At 35.1% G+C, this 17,071-nt stretch overlaps 1 pseudogene; it reads right to left on the bottom strand.

The window, feature by feature from the left end:
* The window catches only part of LOC117237099, a 122,768-nt pseudogene extending 106,516 nt beyond the window's left edge, over positions 1–16,252 (bottom strand).
* Positions 16,253–17,071: the final 819 nt, after the last annotated feature.

The raw sequence follows: 17,071 nt of genomic DNA, 5'->3' as shown, positions 1-17,071 counted from the left end.
ATAAAAAACGAGATCAATTCATAATACACAATTTTTAACAATATTTAAACAAAAGGAAAGGAATTAATCTCTATATATACTGTATTTCATTGTTAACGGAACTGCTTCAAAATAAACTCATAAATAAATGAATAAATATATCTACACACGTCTATTATTACGTACACTATACGTACATCGAAGCAACTTAAAAAGCGGACAATATTCAGAGGGAACAAAGAAAGAAAGAAAGAGAAAAAAAATGGAGTGGGCAAACGAAACAGTTGCAAATTTCCCCGTGAAGTGGATCTCTATCGAGGCGATGGGGTCGGAGGTGAATGAAAAAAGGGGCATCTGTTCTCGGGTTACGGGTGCTTCGCCGAAAATCCTTTCGTCGCGCCTCGGTACGCGCTTATATTTACGTAACACGCGTTACGTTGCGATTTTTACGCCGTCGCGTCCCTGAAAAGCCGCCGAGCGAACAGCCAGTTGCAAATATTTACGAAGAGCATCGGCGAATTGATGGTGTATCCGCCTTCATGCTCCAACAGAGGCAGATCCTCTTCTCTCTTCCCTTGACAGGCCACTGACCCAGCTCAACGGGGTAAAGGGGGAAAAATAGGCGAAAAAATCGATAATGCCAGCATTTCGTACACCAGGTAACGCTGGTAAGAAAATTTAATCGTTATCATCGACAGTTAATTGGAATCTTCCAACGATGTTCTATCCAACCATCAATTTTAATTAATGTACGTCTTTGGGGAAATACATCCCTGGACATTGTACTCGTATGCATATTTAATGCTTATTCTGCTTTATGGGTCGGTTTTCGACCATAATTTCTTATTGATTCTTTTATTGAGAATTTTTTAATTCGACTGCGCGCTGAGAAGGTATAAATATAAGAAGAATATGAAAAAATATCCAAGACAAAGCTAATATTATGATATTTAGTAGACGAAACAAATCTTTAACCGAGTTTGTTGATCATTTTGTGTTGGAATCATATACTAATTTATATAAATGTCCGTAAGCTCGAGATATACACAAGCTAGAATTAAATACATAATTTTAACTAAATTTAAGGAAAATGAAATTTCCATGAAAAATTACGAGTTAGCCGGTTCATCCACTGTAACAGCTTCGACACTAATTCAAGATTCAAAACCGTCTCGGTTTTAAAGCCACTCAAACTCAAACTGATTTTATAACTTTAACTGTCTCGTTGGTTTAACTACAACAAAAATTTGTTGAAATAAACAAAGTATGATACAAAATATATAGGAAGACACTTTTACAATACTCATATACTTTACGATAATTATATAATTTTATATAAATAATTGTACATAATTTTATATAAAACATGCCGAGTATTTGATACGATATCTTTATGAACAACCGTTACCGAGGCAAATTATGTTGGATTCACAAATTCATCCCACCTCAAATTTATCCCCATCGCAACAGAAACCAAATTTCCCCTCTCTTATACAGGCAAGCAGGCATCTAAACGACGGTTGCCTAAAAGCCAATGAAACATTTAACAGCTTGCTCATCGTAAAAGGCCGGTTGTTCGAGCAACTGCGAGAGAATCGCCGTGTACCGACTGATGGCAATGCAATGATAGTGAAATTAAAATTATCGTCCGACCGAAACGAATCGAGTCGATGAGACGCATCGAAATTCAAGTAGTCAACGACGATAATCGCGTACAATCGATCTTTTACTTCAGTCTCTCTCTATCCCAATGGAAACTGAAGTTGCACCGCTACGAACAATCGGTTAATTAATTCCATTAATTCGTCGTCGATTAATTATTGACAGCGCAACCGCGTAATGGATTCATTTTCATTTCAATCGTGCAAAGCGTGGTTTCACCCGGACTGCTTTTGAGTTTGAATGGCTTTGAAGCCGAAAGAGCTTTGAATCTTGAATTAGTGTCGAAGCTGTTACAGTGGATGAACCGGCTAACTCGTAATTTTTCATGGAAATTTCATTTTCCTTAAATTTAGTTAAAATTATGTATTAGAATATATAGTTCCATTTATGGTAGAATTTATGATGATTTTCAAAAAGATTATAACGATAATTCGTCGATTGTTTTAGAAAGTGCGATAGAATTAAACTATTATTCCGTTATCAAAAGATTTGAAATAAAATAGCCAAAATTTAATAGTGCTCGTGGCCGATCCAGAAAATTTTCAAATTTAATCACTTTGAAAAACGAAGTCTGACATCAATCGACCCTCCTACGCTTTCTATATGTTTTTACGAGTAAAATCAGTCTATTCGCGGCTTCATTCGATGCCATTCGTTAAAGGCCAAACATCCATTCTTCTTTGATACTATTTGTTTTTCAAATACTCACAAAAGGTATGACCACTTTTCACCGATACCACTTGACGTACATTCGATCCCATCCCTAATTCGTAAGAGCAAAAAGGAATTTTGGTTGATAGAGGACCTGTGAATCGATCCTGAAATTCTCTGTTGCACAATTCGAGCCCCGAAATTCACCCGGCAGCGAAAACAAAAGAGGATCGTTCGCAAGGCCAGAAAATACGTATTGAAATTCTTTGATTGGAATCTGCACACGAATCGACGACGATACCGGTGTCGAACAATTTTAATTCATTGATGACGAATCCGATGAATGGATTTTCCCTTTTACTTCCCCTTTACTACGCGCTTTTTGTCCAGTAGAATCCTGCTCTGTAATCCTGGATCGGTGGCTCGTGTTTCGAGAAAATTTACAACGATCATACGATTTTATGAAAGTACAACGAGAGACAAGAGTGTTTGTACAGTTAGACTGTAAAAATATATGTAGATATATATGAGAGTACATTATACAAAGATATTTGTAATAATAAATCTACAGAAAAGTTAATTCATAAATCTCGCACAATGTCAAAAGAACAGTTTAAAGAGATTTTGGAAACAGAATGAGATTACGTGGATCTAAAGTTTGTTGGAAACTCTATACGTATTAGATCGCGAACAATTATTCGTAAGGAAGAAAACTTTACAAAATGTTATAGCATCGTGGCTGGTTAGAATTTTACGCAAGAAAAAAGGATACCGCTTGTTTGCAGCAAAGAATACTGCACTTTCGCTTATGCCAAAACAATGAATCATACTCGTAGAAACGTACGTAAGAAAGTTTGTACGCGTATTTCGAAACCGAAACCGTAAACCGTACATTATTTACCTCTACTTGCTTTTATGAAAATACAATATATTCAACGCCGATTTCGTACAGATATTTAAATCATCGTAATATCGCCACACGAATCAGAATGTAAATGTAAAAAATACTACGACTGACACAAAAACTTGCAAAAATTAAAAGCTATTGGGTTTTTAAATATTCAAATATTTTTTCTTCGTATAGAAGTCAAACGAATTAATTTGCACTAGAGAATTTTGAATTTTCGATAAACGAAACGGTACATAATCGTGTATTCTACAGCTGAAAGGAAGAAATTTTGAGCAAATAAAATTAATTAGTCTGATTTTTCAGTGCCTCAATTGAAATTCGCTGAAACGTACTGTCTTTTTGTTCCGCTTCAACGATTAATCCTTTAATACTAATCTATCAACTAAAAGAAACAGGTATACTTCGTACACGAATTTCTTGATACAAATTGTATAGGATTGTGCGAAGAGAGTTTCTAAATAAATTACAGATTTGTAAAATAATATACAAATTATACAACTCGTACAAACTCATAATTGAAATACACATATAATTAAAAATATACTAAAATACCGAATTAAATATCGTTAAAATTGCTTCAGCAGCGCGTGAAACAAAGTCAAGCTTAAAAAAGTCGAAGAAAAAGGCCAATGTTTAATTTTTTAATGACGCAAATAGTAGTAACCCGGCTACTACTCCATCTAATCAGTTTCGTAGTGTAGTAAACATTCTAAATTAAGTGACGGGGAAAGAAAAAAAAGAGAAAGGGTGTATCCGCGTCTGTCTTATGTAACATCAGCACTCAAAGCTGTCAGGAAAGAAAGGCTAGGTTGAACGAGTCGAAATACTTCCTAGAAGCTTGTCGCACGTGTTCATCCTTCGGCAGGAAACAAGGAGCGTCCTATTGGCTACTGCTAGCAACTTAATTACCAGGCTCTCGTAGAGGAAACAGCCTCGTTGACTGATCCGCCACACGTGTCGGAATCCTAGATTTTTCAGGGAAAACGAAAACGAGGAGAAAACGACAATCTGGCAAACTTCGTTTGAATTACTTGCGTCTTCGATCGAGATAATTTGGAATTTTTCCAGGGAAGATATACGCGAAACAAGATTTGGATGGAGGAAATAGCGTTTCGAGTCGAACTGTGATATCTAGACTGTGAATGCATTTATTGAATGTCAATGCATTCATACAAAATTCAGAGACGCAAACATGTATAGTAACAAATGTACATTCAAGGTAAAGCATTTGTTATCGTAATCAGAGAGCGAGGAAAATTTCTGTTTCGTTGCTATTTCTTTGAACGTGTTCATAAATTTGCATAAATCCTCGGTCTAGTAGTTGGGAGCGTCTTGTAATTATTTGAAGAAACTTGACATTGTTAATGAATATTTAGATTAAGAGCAAATATTTCACTCTTACTTTGTATCGTTGGGTCATAGATGAAAATTGTTACGATTTTTAAACATTTTACTTTATTTATATTTCTTTGTTCCATACGATATTAATCTCGTCATATTAATTGAAGATTCATTGTACAACATTTGTAAAACATTTTTATAAATATAACCATGAAAATAATCAGCACGGCGCCCCAAAGAATATTTTCCACACGCCAGAAACAGCTATTTAAGATTAATAACGCAGCATCGAGTCTCCACTTGGACAGCTTGCCACAGATTTAATCAGATTAAACTCGTCACGGATTCGTCGACCATAAAAAGCCTGACGTTAAAAGTCAAACCATCTGACGAGCATGATCGATACTTGCATCGATAATCGGCGTCAATAAAATCAACTGCGCGTGTATAAGTCGGAGGAACATTCTGGCAAACATATTCACGATCGAGTCGATTTTATCATGCGTCGAACTCGATTAATTCCGCTCGTTTCGCGAATCACCCAATCGCGAATCCTCGGAGTTTCGGCGATCCCTAATATTCGTAATTGCAAATCGGTTGAAATCTACCAGTGGCAAGGAATAGCATGGTGGTGTTTCGCCCTCGGATGAATTGATATCGAAATGACGTTATGTAACAAGGGTACGTCATCTCCATAGCGCAATTAACCCTGCGTCTGAACAACACCAAGGCTAAAGCCTCTGAAATTCGTCTGTTCGTGACCGCGTGAGTTATGCAGAATATCGACCGATGATGAGGCTTCTTCGAAGAAGAGGTCATTCGAATGAGTGGAGAGAAAAAAGTATTAAGGAGTGGATATCATCATGACAAACAATGGATAAAGGTTAATAGGAATATAACAGTGAGTTTATTTATGAGATATGATACTTATTGATCCTTTTGTCCATTTTATCTTTGTATATTGATATAATATATTTTTAGATGGAACATCTGTCTAGGAATGTTTTTTAGAAAGTTTCTTTGTTTGAGTAAGGATAGTAGTCTTTGGAAGGCTTTTTTTTAATTAACAAGTATTTCTATCTATCTAAAGAAGATCAAGATAATAAAATAAAGACAGAAATCATCGACTCAATAATACCTTCCTCTGCTCAAGAAGTTTCTTAAATCTGAAAAATATGAGACAATTCCTAGGGATATTCATGATTTGTAATCTGAATTTTATATTATAGTTTTTCTTCAAATTATTAAGAAGCGTCTTTTTATCTTTCTATTTACAAGATGAAGATTGACATGAAATAATAATTCTACACCGATGATAGAATTGAAAATTTAACGTCGCTCTTACCTAAACACGAAAAACAATTGCTCCAATTTCTAATTCACTCCTCGCCATCTATACAGCCAATAAAAGATTCCCAACAACCCCAATATTATCATTTCACGAGACAAAACCAGCTGACTCTGACCGTGCTAAATCGAGACTTTCCTTCTCTGGTTCTCTGTTTCAAGGAAGATTTAAATAAATTTGAATGTTGCACACGAGGCGGTTACCTTGTTGAAAAATTCATCGTCAAGGGTTGCGACGAAACGAGACACGAGCCATGGAAATGGCAAGCGACGAATATTTCATCGAGCTCTCCAATCGAACGATCGCCGTTGTTTATCTTCAATCAAAATAATCGCATTAATAAACGCAATCGTTCCACGTTTACGTGTTCTTGATGACGAAATCAGGACATTTTCTGCTGTGAAAACTTCACCTACATGGACCGCGCGAATCGTATTGAGCTTCCAAAAAAAAGTCAGTGAAACGACATGGTTTTCTGGACAAAATACATTCATCGATAATTGGCACATCGTTGACGGTATATCGCGAAACATATTGTACACGTTCCCGCGCATTTTTCAAAAATATGTGAAATCAACTAAAATGGAAAACGTCGGTTTACTTCTCTCACCCTCAAAGTTTAAAAAGTTAAAACTTCGTTCATTCATTATCGCTGTCCTATCCAAGGATAAAACAGTTATCTCCAGAAAGAATCAGATATTCGTGATTATTGCGTGAACAGTGAACATGTTAATTATGACTGGCTGACGCGTTTTAGTATTGTTTCTGCACTGTCCAGACGGTGTTTCTACGCGATGTGATGCGATGCGCGCTCCACTTGAGAGAAATAAGAGGCCGCGCGCATGTACTCGCTCGTACGAGGCGAAAAAGCAAGAGAAACGAGGAAGCGGAGCAACGACGTGTAACAAAACGTGAGGAGAGCCGACAGAGCTGAGACTATGTACATATAAGAATCGACCATTCTGGCTCCGCTTGGAGAACGAATCGTTTGCTGATGTTACGTGTATCTACTACCATGTACTATGTATGTACAACCTCGCTCGAAAGTTTTAAGACATTTATTAATAATACAGCTGGAAGTAACTAGAATGAGACGCTGTAATAATTGCAGCAATTGGATCTGTCTCCAACAATGTAAGCATTAGTCGAGTACTCGAACAAGAAAAGAATGATTTCAAAGTTTATAATTTGAAAATTCGAATTACAATCTGATTCCAATGTTACGTTTAGAACTGAAGGAGCTAAACGTTTCTTAAATCTTCGTAATACAAGAAATTACAAAAGTAACTAACGCGTAATTATTTCTAAAAAAAGACGAAGATCTGAGATAGGGTTGCATTTAAATAGTGAAACAAATTCCTATTCAGACTCCATTTTTTTAATCGTACAAATGCACAAGAACAGTCTTCGATGTAATATTGGGGAGAAAGATACAAATAATCTGTAAGCTCGCGCAAAATTGTTAAGTGACTTAAATAAAGGAGGCTTCTGTCAGCAATATTACGAATATCGCGATGTTCCTGTATATTTGGCGTGTTTCGAAGTTTCTCGAAACTTCGAAGGCCGAAAGAAAAATTCACAACATCGCTGTAAAGTCATCGTCGGAGCGGAAGCGGAAGCGGAAGGAATATGGGGATCTTCGTCTCGCGAAAAGGCGATTCTACTCGGCGATGGGTTCGGAGTAAGACGAATTCTCGCTTCGACCTTAGAAGTCTTCGACGACTCTCAGATGAGAATTCCAGGAATGGCTAGAGGAAAAAACACATTTCCACGCGTGTACCACGCGCGTCGAGAGACTTCCGCTTTGCGTGGCACATACAGCCCTTTTCTTGCCTCGATTGCAGCTTGTAGCTTTTCCGCGAAAGTAAGCTCGACTTTGTAACGATACAATGCGTATGAAACGCATCGATGACTCGGTCGGTTAAGAAGCAGAAACTTTTCGGAACTGTTTTCTTTGCATTATTTCAGAAAGAAAGGAACGAGGTAAGCTAATCTTTGTTTCTGCGCGGTATTTACTTTCGTATAAAAAAGGAAATTAAATGAAATTAGTTCTCTTTGTTTACCTTTCTTTGTTTTTGAAATACAAAGCTTTGAATGTAGGTTAATAATTCAATTTCTCAATTCATGGATTGTTTTTCGTCTATTCAATTTTACATCTAGTTTTCTAAACGAAAATATTTTACTAGCAAAGGATAATTTGTGAAAAGTGTAACCGACGATGAATCGCAACATGTATTACGTCTACTATAGTAAAACAAGTAATCTTTTTAACGTGATATTACCGAAAAGGAAAATTCACGACGTTCTTGAAAGTCACGGGAGACGTCTGTAAGTCGATCTTAAGCAGAGATATCGAGTGAACGAGAAAGGAGAAGTCTAGAAGTACGTGTTTTCCATCGGTTTCCCACTCCGCGTATGTTTTACGTCACTTCGAGACTTCTTTACCGAACCGTGACAAAATATGGCCACGAAAAACCATTCCGCGAGACTTCCAACACGTACAAATTACCAGCGCCCCATCGAACTGTAACGAAAAATTGCCAACTCATCTTTACGACCGCCGATATCGTACGAAAAGTGATACAATTGTATTTAATTTCTGTATAAAACGTAGCAGATTTTAATACATTTTGCGTTGCATGAAAATGAGAAATAAAGAAATGTTATACATAAACGATTGGTCAACTAAAATAATTAATCATTATATTTGAAAGCAAGGATACATGTACAGATAAATTGGCAAATATTATTTTGAGAAATCAGATTTTCCAAATATATTGGTATCCAAATAATGTTATTTAAAATAAATTTACAGAGTAAATAATAAATAAAATCAAAATTTTACTTCGATATAAATTCATTTCTACGACGCCTACGCTCGAACGTGCTGAATAAGAAATGCTTATTTAATCTTCGATTTGATGTTATTTATGCATCGGGATTGAACTATACTATATATTACGTTTTATCAGTTAAAATTTTGATTTCAGTTGGAAAATTTGGTATTTTTCGTATTGTTTCCTGATTTCGATTCCCCATTGTGTCGATTATTTACGCATTCACGCACAGACTGAGTAATGGCAACCACACCGTTTTACTCTGTATGAGAAACTGTCGATTCACTACGTTACACTTGAAACACTACATCCGCTGTACTATTCTGTAATAAAAGTGAACTCCCTGATGCATTGAAAATTCTACATTAGTAAATTAGTTCGTACCACTAGCAATCTTTATTGCATTTACAAATATATAAATCCTCTATAAAAGCAATTTTGTAACTTTTATTCGCATCTCTAATCTGTGTACATTATTTCTTTATTTATTTGTACAAGTTGTATAAAACATTTATATATGCTTTCTTTATTTCTCAACTAAAATTATAAACTAGAATTGTTTCAGAAACGATGAAAAATATTTGCATATTTTTAACGATCCGATATTAATTATTTTAATCGGCTCGGTAGTTCTGATATTAATAAAATGCTCAGCAAAATATACAATTTATATTTCCATCTGCATACGCTTTCAAATGCACCGACATTCGTTAGATTTACAACATATTCCCCCGACCAGCATCGTATTCTCTCCAAAATGCGCAAAATTGATCGTAAAGAAACAAAATGAAATCTCGTTCGATTCACCTCCACCGAAACGAGGAGATTCATCCGAATAACTCGCTCAATTTCACCTACGCGACCATTCCTTTCGAATATTCGCCTGGAACGATGCCTGTAACTTCAAAACTACGACTATTTCGAGGCAGGAATGTCTCGGACGAAAATCTGAGACGAGAAACTAGCAGCGTTACGAATATTACGGCGGCCGTGTCGGAGGAATTGCATCGACGTCGATAAAAATCAGAAACTGGCGGACGCTCGTTTCGTAACTTCCGTTTTCTCGTTACACGCGTTCAAATAACGTTCATAACCGAGGATAGGGATGGAAGAGGCAACGTGGAAAGTATCCACGATGGCTGATGTTCGGCCAGCTTCGAATTCAGATGAAATCTACGGTGAAAGCGTTTTGGTTCGTACCACAATTTCGTTTTAATTGGTGACGAGATTTTTCTCCAACGCGAAAACTACTAGCACGCGATCGAAATTGTTCGTGTGAATTATGGCTGCTGAGAAAAGAAATTTTTTCTTGCGGTTATAACCTTTCTATGAGATAGTACAGGTTACAGGTAAGAAAAAGTTTGCAGAAGTTTGTTAATCTGATATGAATCATTTTGATTGGTTTAGTAGTATTTAACGTTAAAAACGTGCTCATTAAAATATACAATTTATGTTTCCAACTACACCAACTTTCAAACTGACATTCACTGCATCTCCAACATATTCCCCTCAGAGAAAAGTACCGTTTAATTTCAAACTTTTTTTTTTACACAGCATAGTGTGAGAGAAGCTGGGATAAATATAGTTTTACAAATCGCACAGCTTCAGTGTCATAGTAAGTGACATAATTATTAACATTTATTTTCTATGAAGAGTTGAAAGTACGTATTTTTGTGTACCTGTACGAAAAATGCAAGAAATCTTGATGGAAAACATATCCTAACAGAGTATGTTCTTTACTATATTAGTAAACGAAAAAGGAGAATTTGTTTATTTAATTAATGTTTTCTATTTATCGAATAATGTATTACGGATACATGAATAATCACAGAAAGTAAAATTTTAAAAGTGTAACTATTGTTAGTAAAAAAATACGAGGTATACGAGAATTAAAATGTACAATTGTGCGAAAGAGAGCCAGAAATGTGTAACAATACTCGTAACATCGTTCTACAATGTTTCATTGCAAAAGTCTGAAAATATAACAATTGGAACATTGATGGTACAGTTGCTGCATGAGAACAACTTAAATTCTATCGCGAATTTCACTTCGTCCTCAACCATTTTATTGCAACGTTATTACTTGTTACTACTGTTGCGTTACGTTACACCATTGTATACTATTATTAGGTTTATCTTAACATTATTACTGTCTTCGTTGTAACATTTCTTGCTTTCAAAATTTTTTCCAAAATATAACTGGTGTTTCGAGATATAGGAAATATAACAATATAGAGCCACAGAACGTAATTGACCTACACATTTTTTACGAATTTTGCTATGTTACGTGTTTTACGATCGAAGCCAGTAAAGAAAGGAATTTCTGTACTGCAGTTCTATCGCGAGGCAAAACTCGTGCTAATGTTAGAAATTAGAATCTTTATTAACGGTTTGTTAAACGTTGGTCATAAAAATAAAATTCAGTTCGTTTCGGAACTACTTATAAGCCAAAAAACATTCAGCTCGACATTATGTCAACAATTTGAAGTATAATAAATAATAAATGCAGCAGTTTTCAAATAAATCCTTCGCCTCAAAATATCCTACGATCAAACAAGTTTACATACGCATAACGTGTTGAATTCAAAATTTTTCATCGATGAAATATTTCCAGAATTTCAGGCAAAACTTAAAATAAACCCTTTAAAATATTTAAACACAAAAAATGTAGAATTTTTACCATAACCAAATGACCTTCCGAAAATTTCTGATTTCTTCATTTTCAATGCAAACCATAGGTTCTCGTTAGCAATGATTTTGAACATCGGATCGCATATTCGCGGGAATTTCGGCGAATTTCAAATTGAAATGCAATCACAGAGCGGTGGTTGCTGTTAGGTTCGAATTCGAATGAATCGCTGGTGCAGCATCACGTGGCAGAACAATGTCAATTAGGTCAAGGATCACGAACGCGTGCTCAAAAGTGCAAGTGCACTGTGCACACCGCGGGAAGTTCCTGTTGACACACATATTTTTCTAGCCAGAGCAAACACGAAAAAAAGTAGGAAAAAATACAGCCGACCGAGATCGTAATTTACATCTCTTTGTTGGGCTGTTCGGAGTCCCGGGAGAATTTCGTTTAATGTTAAAATCGTTCGCAAAAAAAAAAAAAAAGGAAAAGGAAATGAAGAAGAGAAAGCAAGAAGAATAGAGAAAGGTGAAAGAGAGAACAGTAGAGTTTTAGGGTGCGTCAAAAATTATTTCGAATACATTAACCTTTTCTGAATCCACGCTCTATTGTGTTCTGTGGAAAAGAAAACGACCATACACGATGATACGACGTTAGTTGTATCGGCGATTAATAAAACAGGGCGTGACTAGGAAGTTCAGCACCAGCTTATGAACATTTTTATTGCGAATAAAGTGTGGCGACAGCGGGAAACTTCGATAAAGTTTTTAAAATGAACTACCAAGGCTGTTTCGTTTAAATTGATAGATTTTCATAAAGCATCGACGAAATAATGCAGTATTTTATAGCTTCTACGATATATTACAATTTTTAATGGATTAAGACATTGGTTGTCATAAAAGGTATGGCTACTTCACATCTGAAATTGTACAATATTTTTGTTAAAGATCATCAGTCTCTTCATTGCGAATAATATTTGTTCTAACATATTGCTCGTTTATTTTCTTTCTTTGTTTCGCTAAATCTTTTGTCGAAATGTAGAAAAACAGAAACAAAACAGAACGGTTGCAACATTACAATTAGATATTTGAAGAGATGCAAAGTATTCAAACATGAATTTATTAGGACTAGAAAAGATATTTACTATTTATATAGATGTTTATTATTTTAAGTTTAAGAAAAATAATATGCTGCTCATAGATTTATATTTTTAGAAATTACGTTTGAGTTGAATAAATATCGAAATTAGACACGTTCAAGTATGACGATGTGCAAAAGTATAAAATCACACATCAACTGAAAATGTTTTACTTTGATGAATTAATAGATTCGTCATTACCTACTTCTTAAGAAACATTAAATCCAAGCATTAATAATTATTGTAGATTTTCCTATTCTCTATTCAATTTCTCACACAGCAGATTACTCTTATTTTTCTTATTCCCCTTCCTCTTCTGACTCAATCTAAATGATCCCATAAATTTCCTGTTACACTTAGATTGGAGCTCTATTTATCATGGAATTTCTAAAAAAAGTTGGTGATTTAAGGAATTGAAATATTCTCAATTGTCATTATAATATCAGTAACTTATCATTAGATGGTTTAAAAGATTTCCGCACTATATATGCCAATAATCCTGAAGAAGCGGAAAATTAAGTTGAAAAATAAAATTAAGTTGAACGAAATGATACTGTTCAATTTTTTAGTTAATCCACTTTACGTATTCATGTTCCACATAATTTCAGACAACCGCCTGGTTGATCATTGCAGAATTATTCTCGCGAAGAAATTTTAATCTTTCTCCGATCTCGCAGTTTTAATCCGACATTTGTTTTCAAATATCACGAGAGGGAATTTCTCATCAGGCGATTAATTACGAAACAATTAATTGTATCCACCGAGCCTGTATCTCTTCGATTTAAATTATTTCGTCGTTTATACGCGCGCGTAATGTATATCGATAAAACCGTGCATCGTCAAAGGATCTAAATTTTATGAAACTCACTGATTATCAGAAAACGAATTATATGATGCCAGGTAATTTATCGTAATTCTCCCTTTCCACGATTTTCATCAAATCGTTTGTAAAAATCAACAATGACACGGCAAGAGTCATATATATTTAATATTAAGAAAATATTATATGAAAAATTGGAGAATTTCTGATCATATCGAAAATACAACTTCTATATTTGAAGTCCGAAAAATCAAAAGGATCTCCACGTAGAAAAAATATTTACAAGTCGATCATTTAAGACAAATTGAAGAAAAAGTTTGAAAATTTTGTTCGAATTCTTTCGCGACAGCTTTTTTAGAGATTTAGTAAATAAAGTTAAATTTAATACGGGAAATTCAAGAGTCTGTGACTTTTTGAATAATATCTCTAGAAATAATATGTTATAAAACTAAGCACAACAAAAAATTAAAGGTTCAGTTTTTATTTATGAGGTAATTAACATAAAACGATAAGATTACCGATATTAGACCTCTAAATTTTGTATTTTTTAATATTACCTTTTCTATAATAAGATGTAATAAAAATAAACTTGACCGAAATTACGTTATGTTAAAAACTGACTAAAAAAAAACTTTTTAAATTTTCCTTTAATATCGTAAATCATTGAAATCGATAACATTTATTCGAGCCTTGATCAAAAATAATTGTTTATTGCTACTAATAAATTAGACGATACTTTCAGTTTACAAATACAATGTTAATATCACCGATAGTCGTCTATTACTTCAAGGAAGAGCATATGGATATTATAAAACGTCGATATATTGCGTAACAACGAGGGAGAACGACTGATTCACGGTAAAAATGGTGGCAAATTTATCTTCGATATTCGCGATAATAAGGGGTTGATTAGATACGCGTATTTAATTAGGTTACTAAATTAACGCAAGAACACGTTGCAAGGTAAAATTCAACATTCTCGATACGATCTGCCGTGTTTAGAAATACTTCAAAATTCCTTTGGAAAGAACAAAATTATTATTAGCTTGACGCGAATAACATTTCCTGTAATTGACTATGTAACTTCCTAACTAATTTTCAATGTTTTACGATGAATCATCGTTTTTATTCGACGTTAGCTCGTTGCTGAAGATACAGCGATCTTATCTCGAGCAATAAAAGAGACTCTACAGTTGATGGACAGATAATAGAGAAAATTTTAACCTCATTATCGAATAAGTTTCTTTCTTAACCTACCTCGATTCTATCTTTGCTTCTTTTTAAAACAAGAATATTATTGGACATACAGCTTTTTAAAGCACAGAAAAGATAGATTTATAAATAGTATACAGAAGCATTAGTATTATGAGTGACCTATTTATCACGCTTCATTTTCGTCTATTTAATTTTCGTCCTGATATAATAATAACGCTTTCATAAAGTAGCAGAGGTCACACAAAGCGAAACAGTCCAAAAAAAAAGATCAACGTAAGAACTTTTCAGTTTTCTAATATCTGTGTACCTGTTAACCAGAACCATCTAAACAATTATGCAATATTGGAGCAACCAAAAAGATGCTTATAACACACGTGACAAAAATATTCATTTCAAGTAAACAATATCACGTTAACCCTTACGCGATTAATCACTGTTCATCGTTCAAGCATCCCGCTATAAACAGACACCGACCTCGTTTCTCGATCACTTTCAAGTGTTACACGTACAGCGGCTTGGCAAGGCATTTGAACACTTACCATGGAAAATTTATATGGTTATATCGTATGTGTTATAAAAAAAACCTATTTAAATTTCACTATTTGAATATATATTTCGTATGTTCGTTTCATGTATTCGAAAGATACAAATAAGAAATTAAATATTCTGAATAGCTTATAAAAGCTGCTATTTGAAGAAATTCGTTACCGGAGAAAATGGAAAATTTGTCAAGATATTCTCATGAACTTACACCTAGTAATTTATTTTACAAGTTTTTTCAGTTAAATCTTTCTTAACTTTTGTTACGAATTTTCCGAACAGGCTGCGAATATTTATGTAAATTCATATTTTGCGAGTGTAACATTAAAAAAGTTAAAGCTAAGCATAGAACCATTTTACCTACTAAACATTACAAGTATTATACTTTGCATATTTTACTTATTTTTGCATACATATTATATGTATTCTACACATCTTCAAATTTTCCATTAACGTATAAAAATCTGATATATTCGTACCAATGTACACGGTGCTACTGAAATTTCAAAATTTTCTTTCTACATACCACACACGACACATATATAAACATTTTCTACGATAAGTACACGACTACTTTCTGGAGACACTGTATCTCGAGCCTTACATCTCTACTACGGTGCGAATTGGCGCGATGTCGTGCAGCGTCCTCTGTAAATGGCGCATAATTAGTCGAATTTAAAATTGGGGCGCGTTCCGGTGCGCAGAAACGAGGCTTGCGTAAGGGTTAATAATCATCGTAAAATCACGAGGTTCGTCTCTCACGCGTCTCTTCCCTCTCTCTGGCGTCGCCGGAGGTAAATATAATCTGAAGCACGTCGATCGATCAGCCTAGTTCACGGATCGTGGATGCACACGAGGCCTTGTCCGACCGGCCAAATAACCTGTCCGTTGCAGCTGCTCGGGGTAATCCACAGATGATTGCACTTCTCCACGGGGAAAACAAACACACCGAGGGACCACGTTATCGAGTCAACAAACCGCGACTACCGACGAACCGGTCGCGCGCAGATCACCCAGATATTCATCGGATATACACGTGTGGCCGTTCGTAGATCGTACCAATGCATGACACGAACAGCGAAGACACACATCGATCGTGTATCGTCAATAAAACGACTAGCAATTTTCATCCCCGAAGCACGCGTCACGGCGTCCGAAACTATACTGCCACTCCCGCGCTGCCGCTCGCCGCGCCACGGTCGCGATACCTGCGCACTCTGCCGGTGATTCTCGGTACTAACGTTCGAAATTCTTATTAGGCTCCAATTTTAAAATTGCGTTGACAGTAATTAGTTCGTTTTTGGTGTGTAAGATATGTGCAAGATGCTTTTCGATGTTTTGACAGATTTAACGGTGTAGTATTTTAGTGTTGATTGAGAATAACAAGGATTGTAACAAGTTTTAATGTGGGAAGATCGAGTGGTAGTGTATATGTATTATGAATACTTATGTAAGGAAATTATGGGGTTTATAATTGGAGAGTGAATTAATACGAGATTGCTGCATCGATTTGAGATAATGGATAGTGAGAATAACGCGTTCCAATGTAGTTAGTTAATTATTATAACTTGTTACAACTTAATCTAATACTTGATTCTTGATACCTTCACCTGTTAGTTTCCTTTCAAAATTCACACTGTCAAACGTTCATCAAGCTGCATATATCTTAACTTTTTTATACGTATAACTTGATCCCAATCCCAATTCGATATTTTTATTGATTTCATCGTAGTTCGTCAATTGCAAGTTATTACAATTTTATAAAATTCGGTATTATAAGATAACGTCTTTAAACTTGATCCTTTCAATTTTTCTCCGAAGTATTAATACCCCTATCCTCCGCCAACCTCCACGTATATCTAACTGTTTTCCACGCATACATTAAAATGAATCATTCGAGAAAACTAACGGCAAGACAGTTCAGCGACGTTGGCGCGTTGCGCGAAGGACATCCGTTCGGAAACGGATGAAATATTAATTTCGAAGGGCAAGGCCGCCTGG

Source organism: Bombus vosnesenskii, unplaced genomic scaffold, assembly GCF_011952255.1.
Source record: "Bombus vosnesenskii isolate JDL3184/JDL3185 unplaced genomic scaffold, Bvos_JDL3184-5_v1.1 scf7180000013357, whole genome shotgun sequence".
NCBI lineage: Eukaryota > Metazoa > Arthropoda > Insecta > Hymenoptera > Apidae > Bombus > Bombus vosnesenskii.
This window is presented reverse-complemented; position numbering and strand designations above follow the sequence as displayed.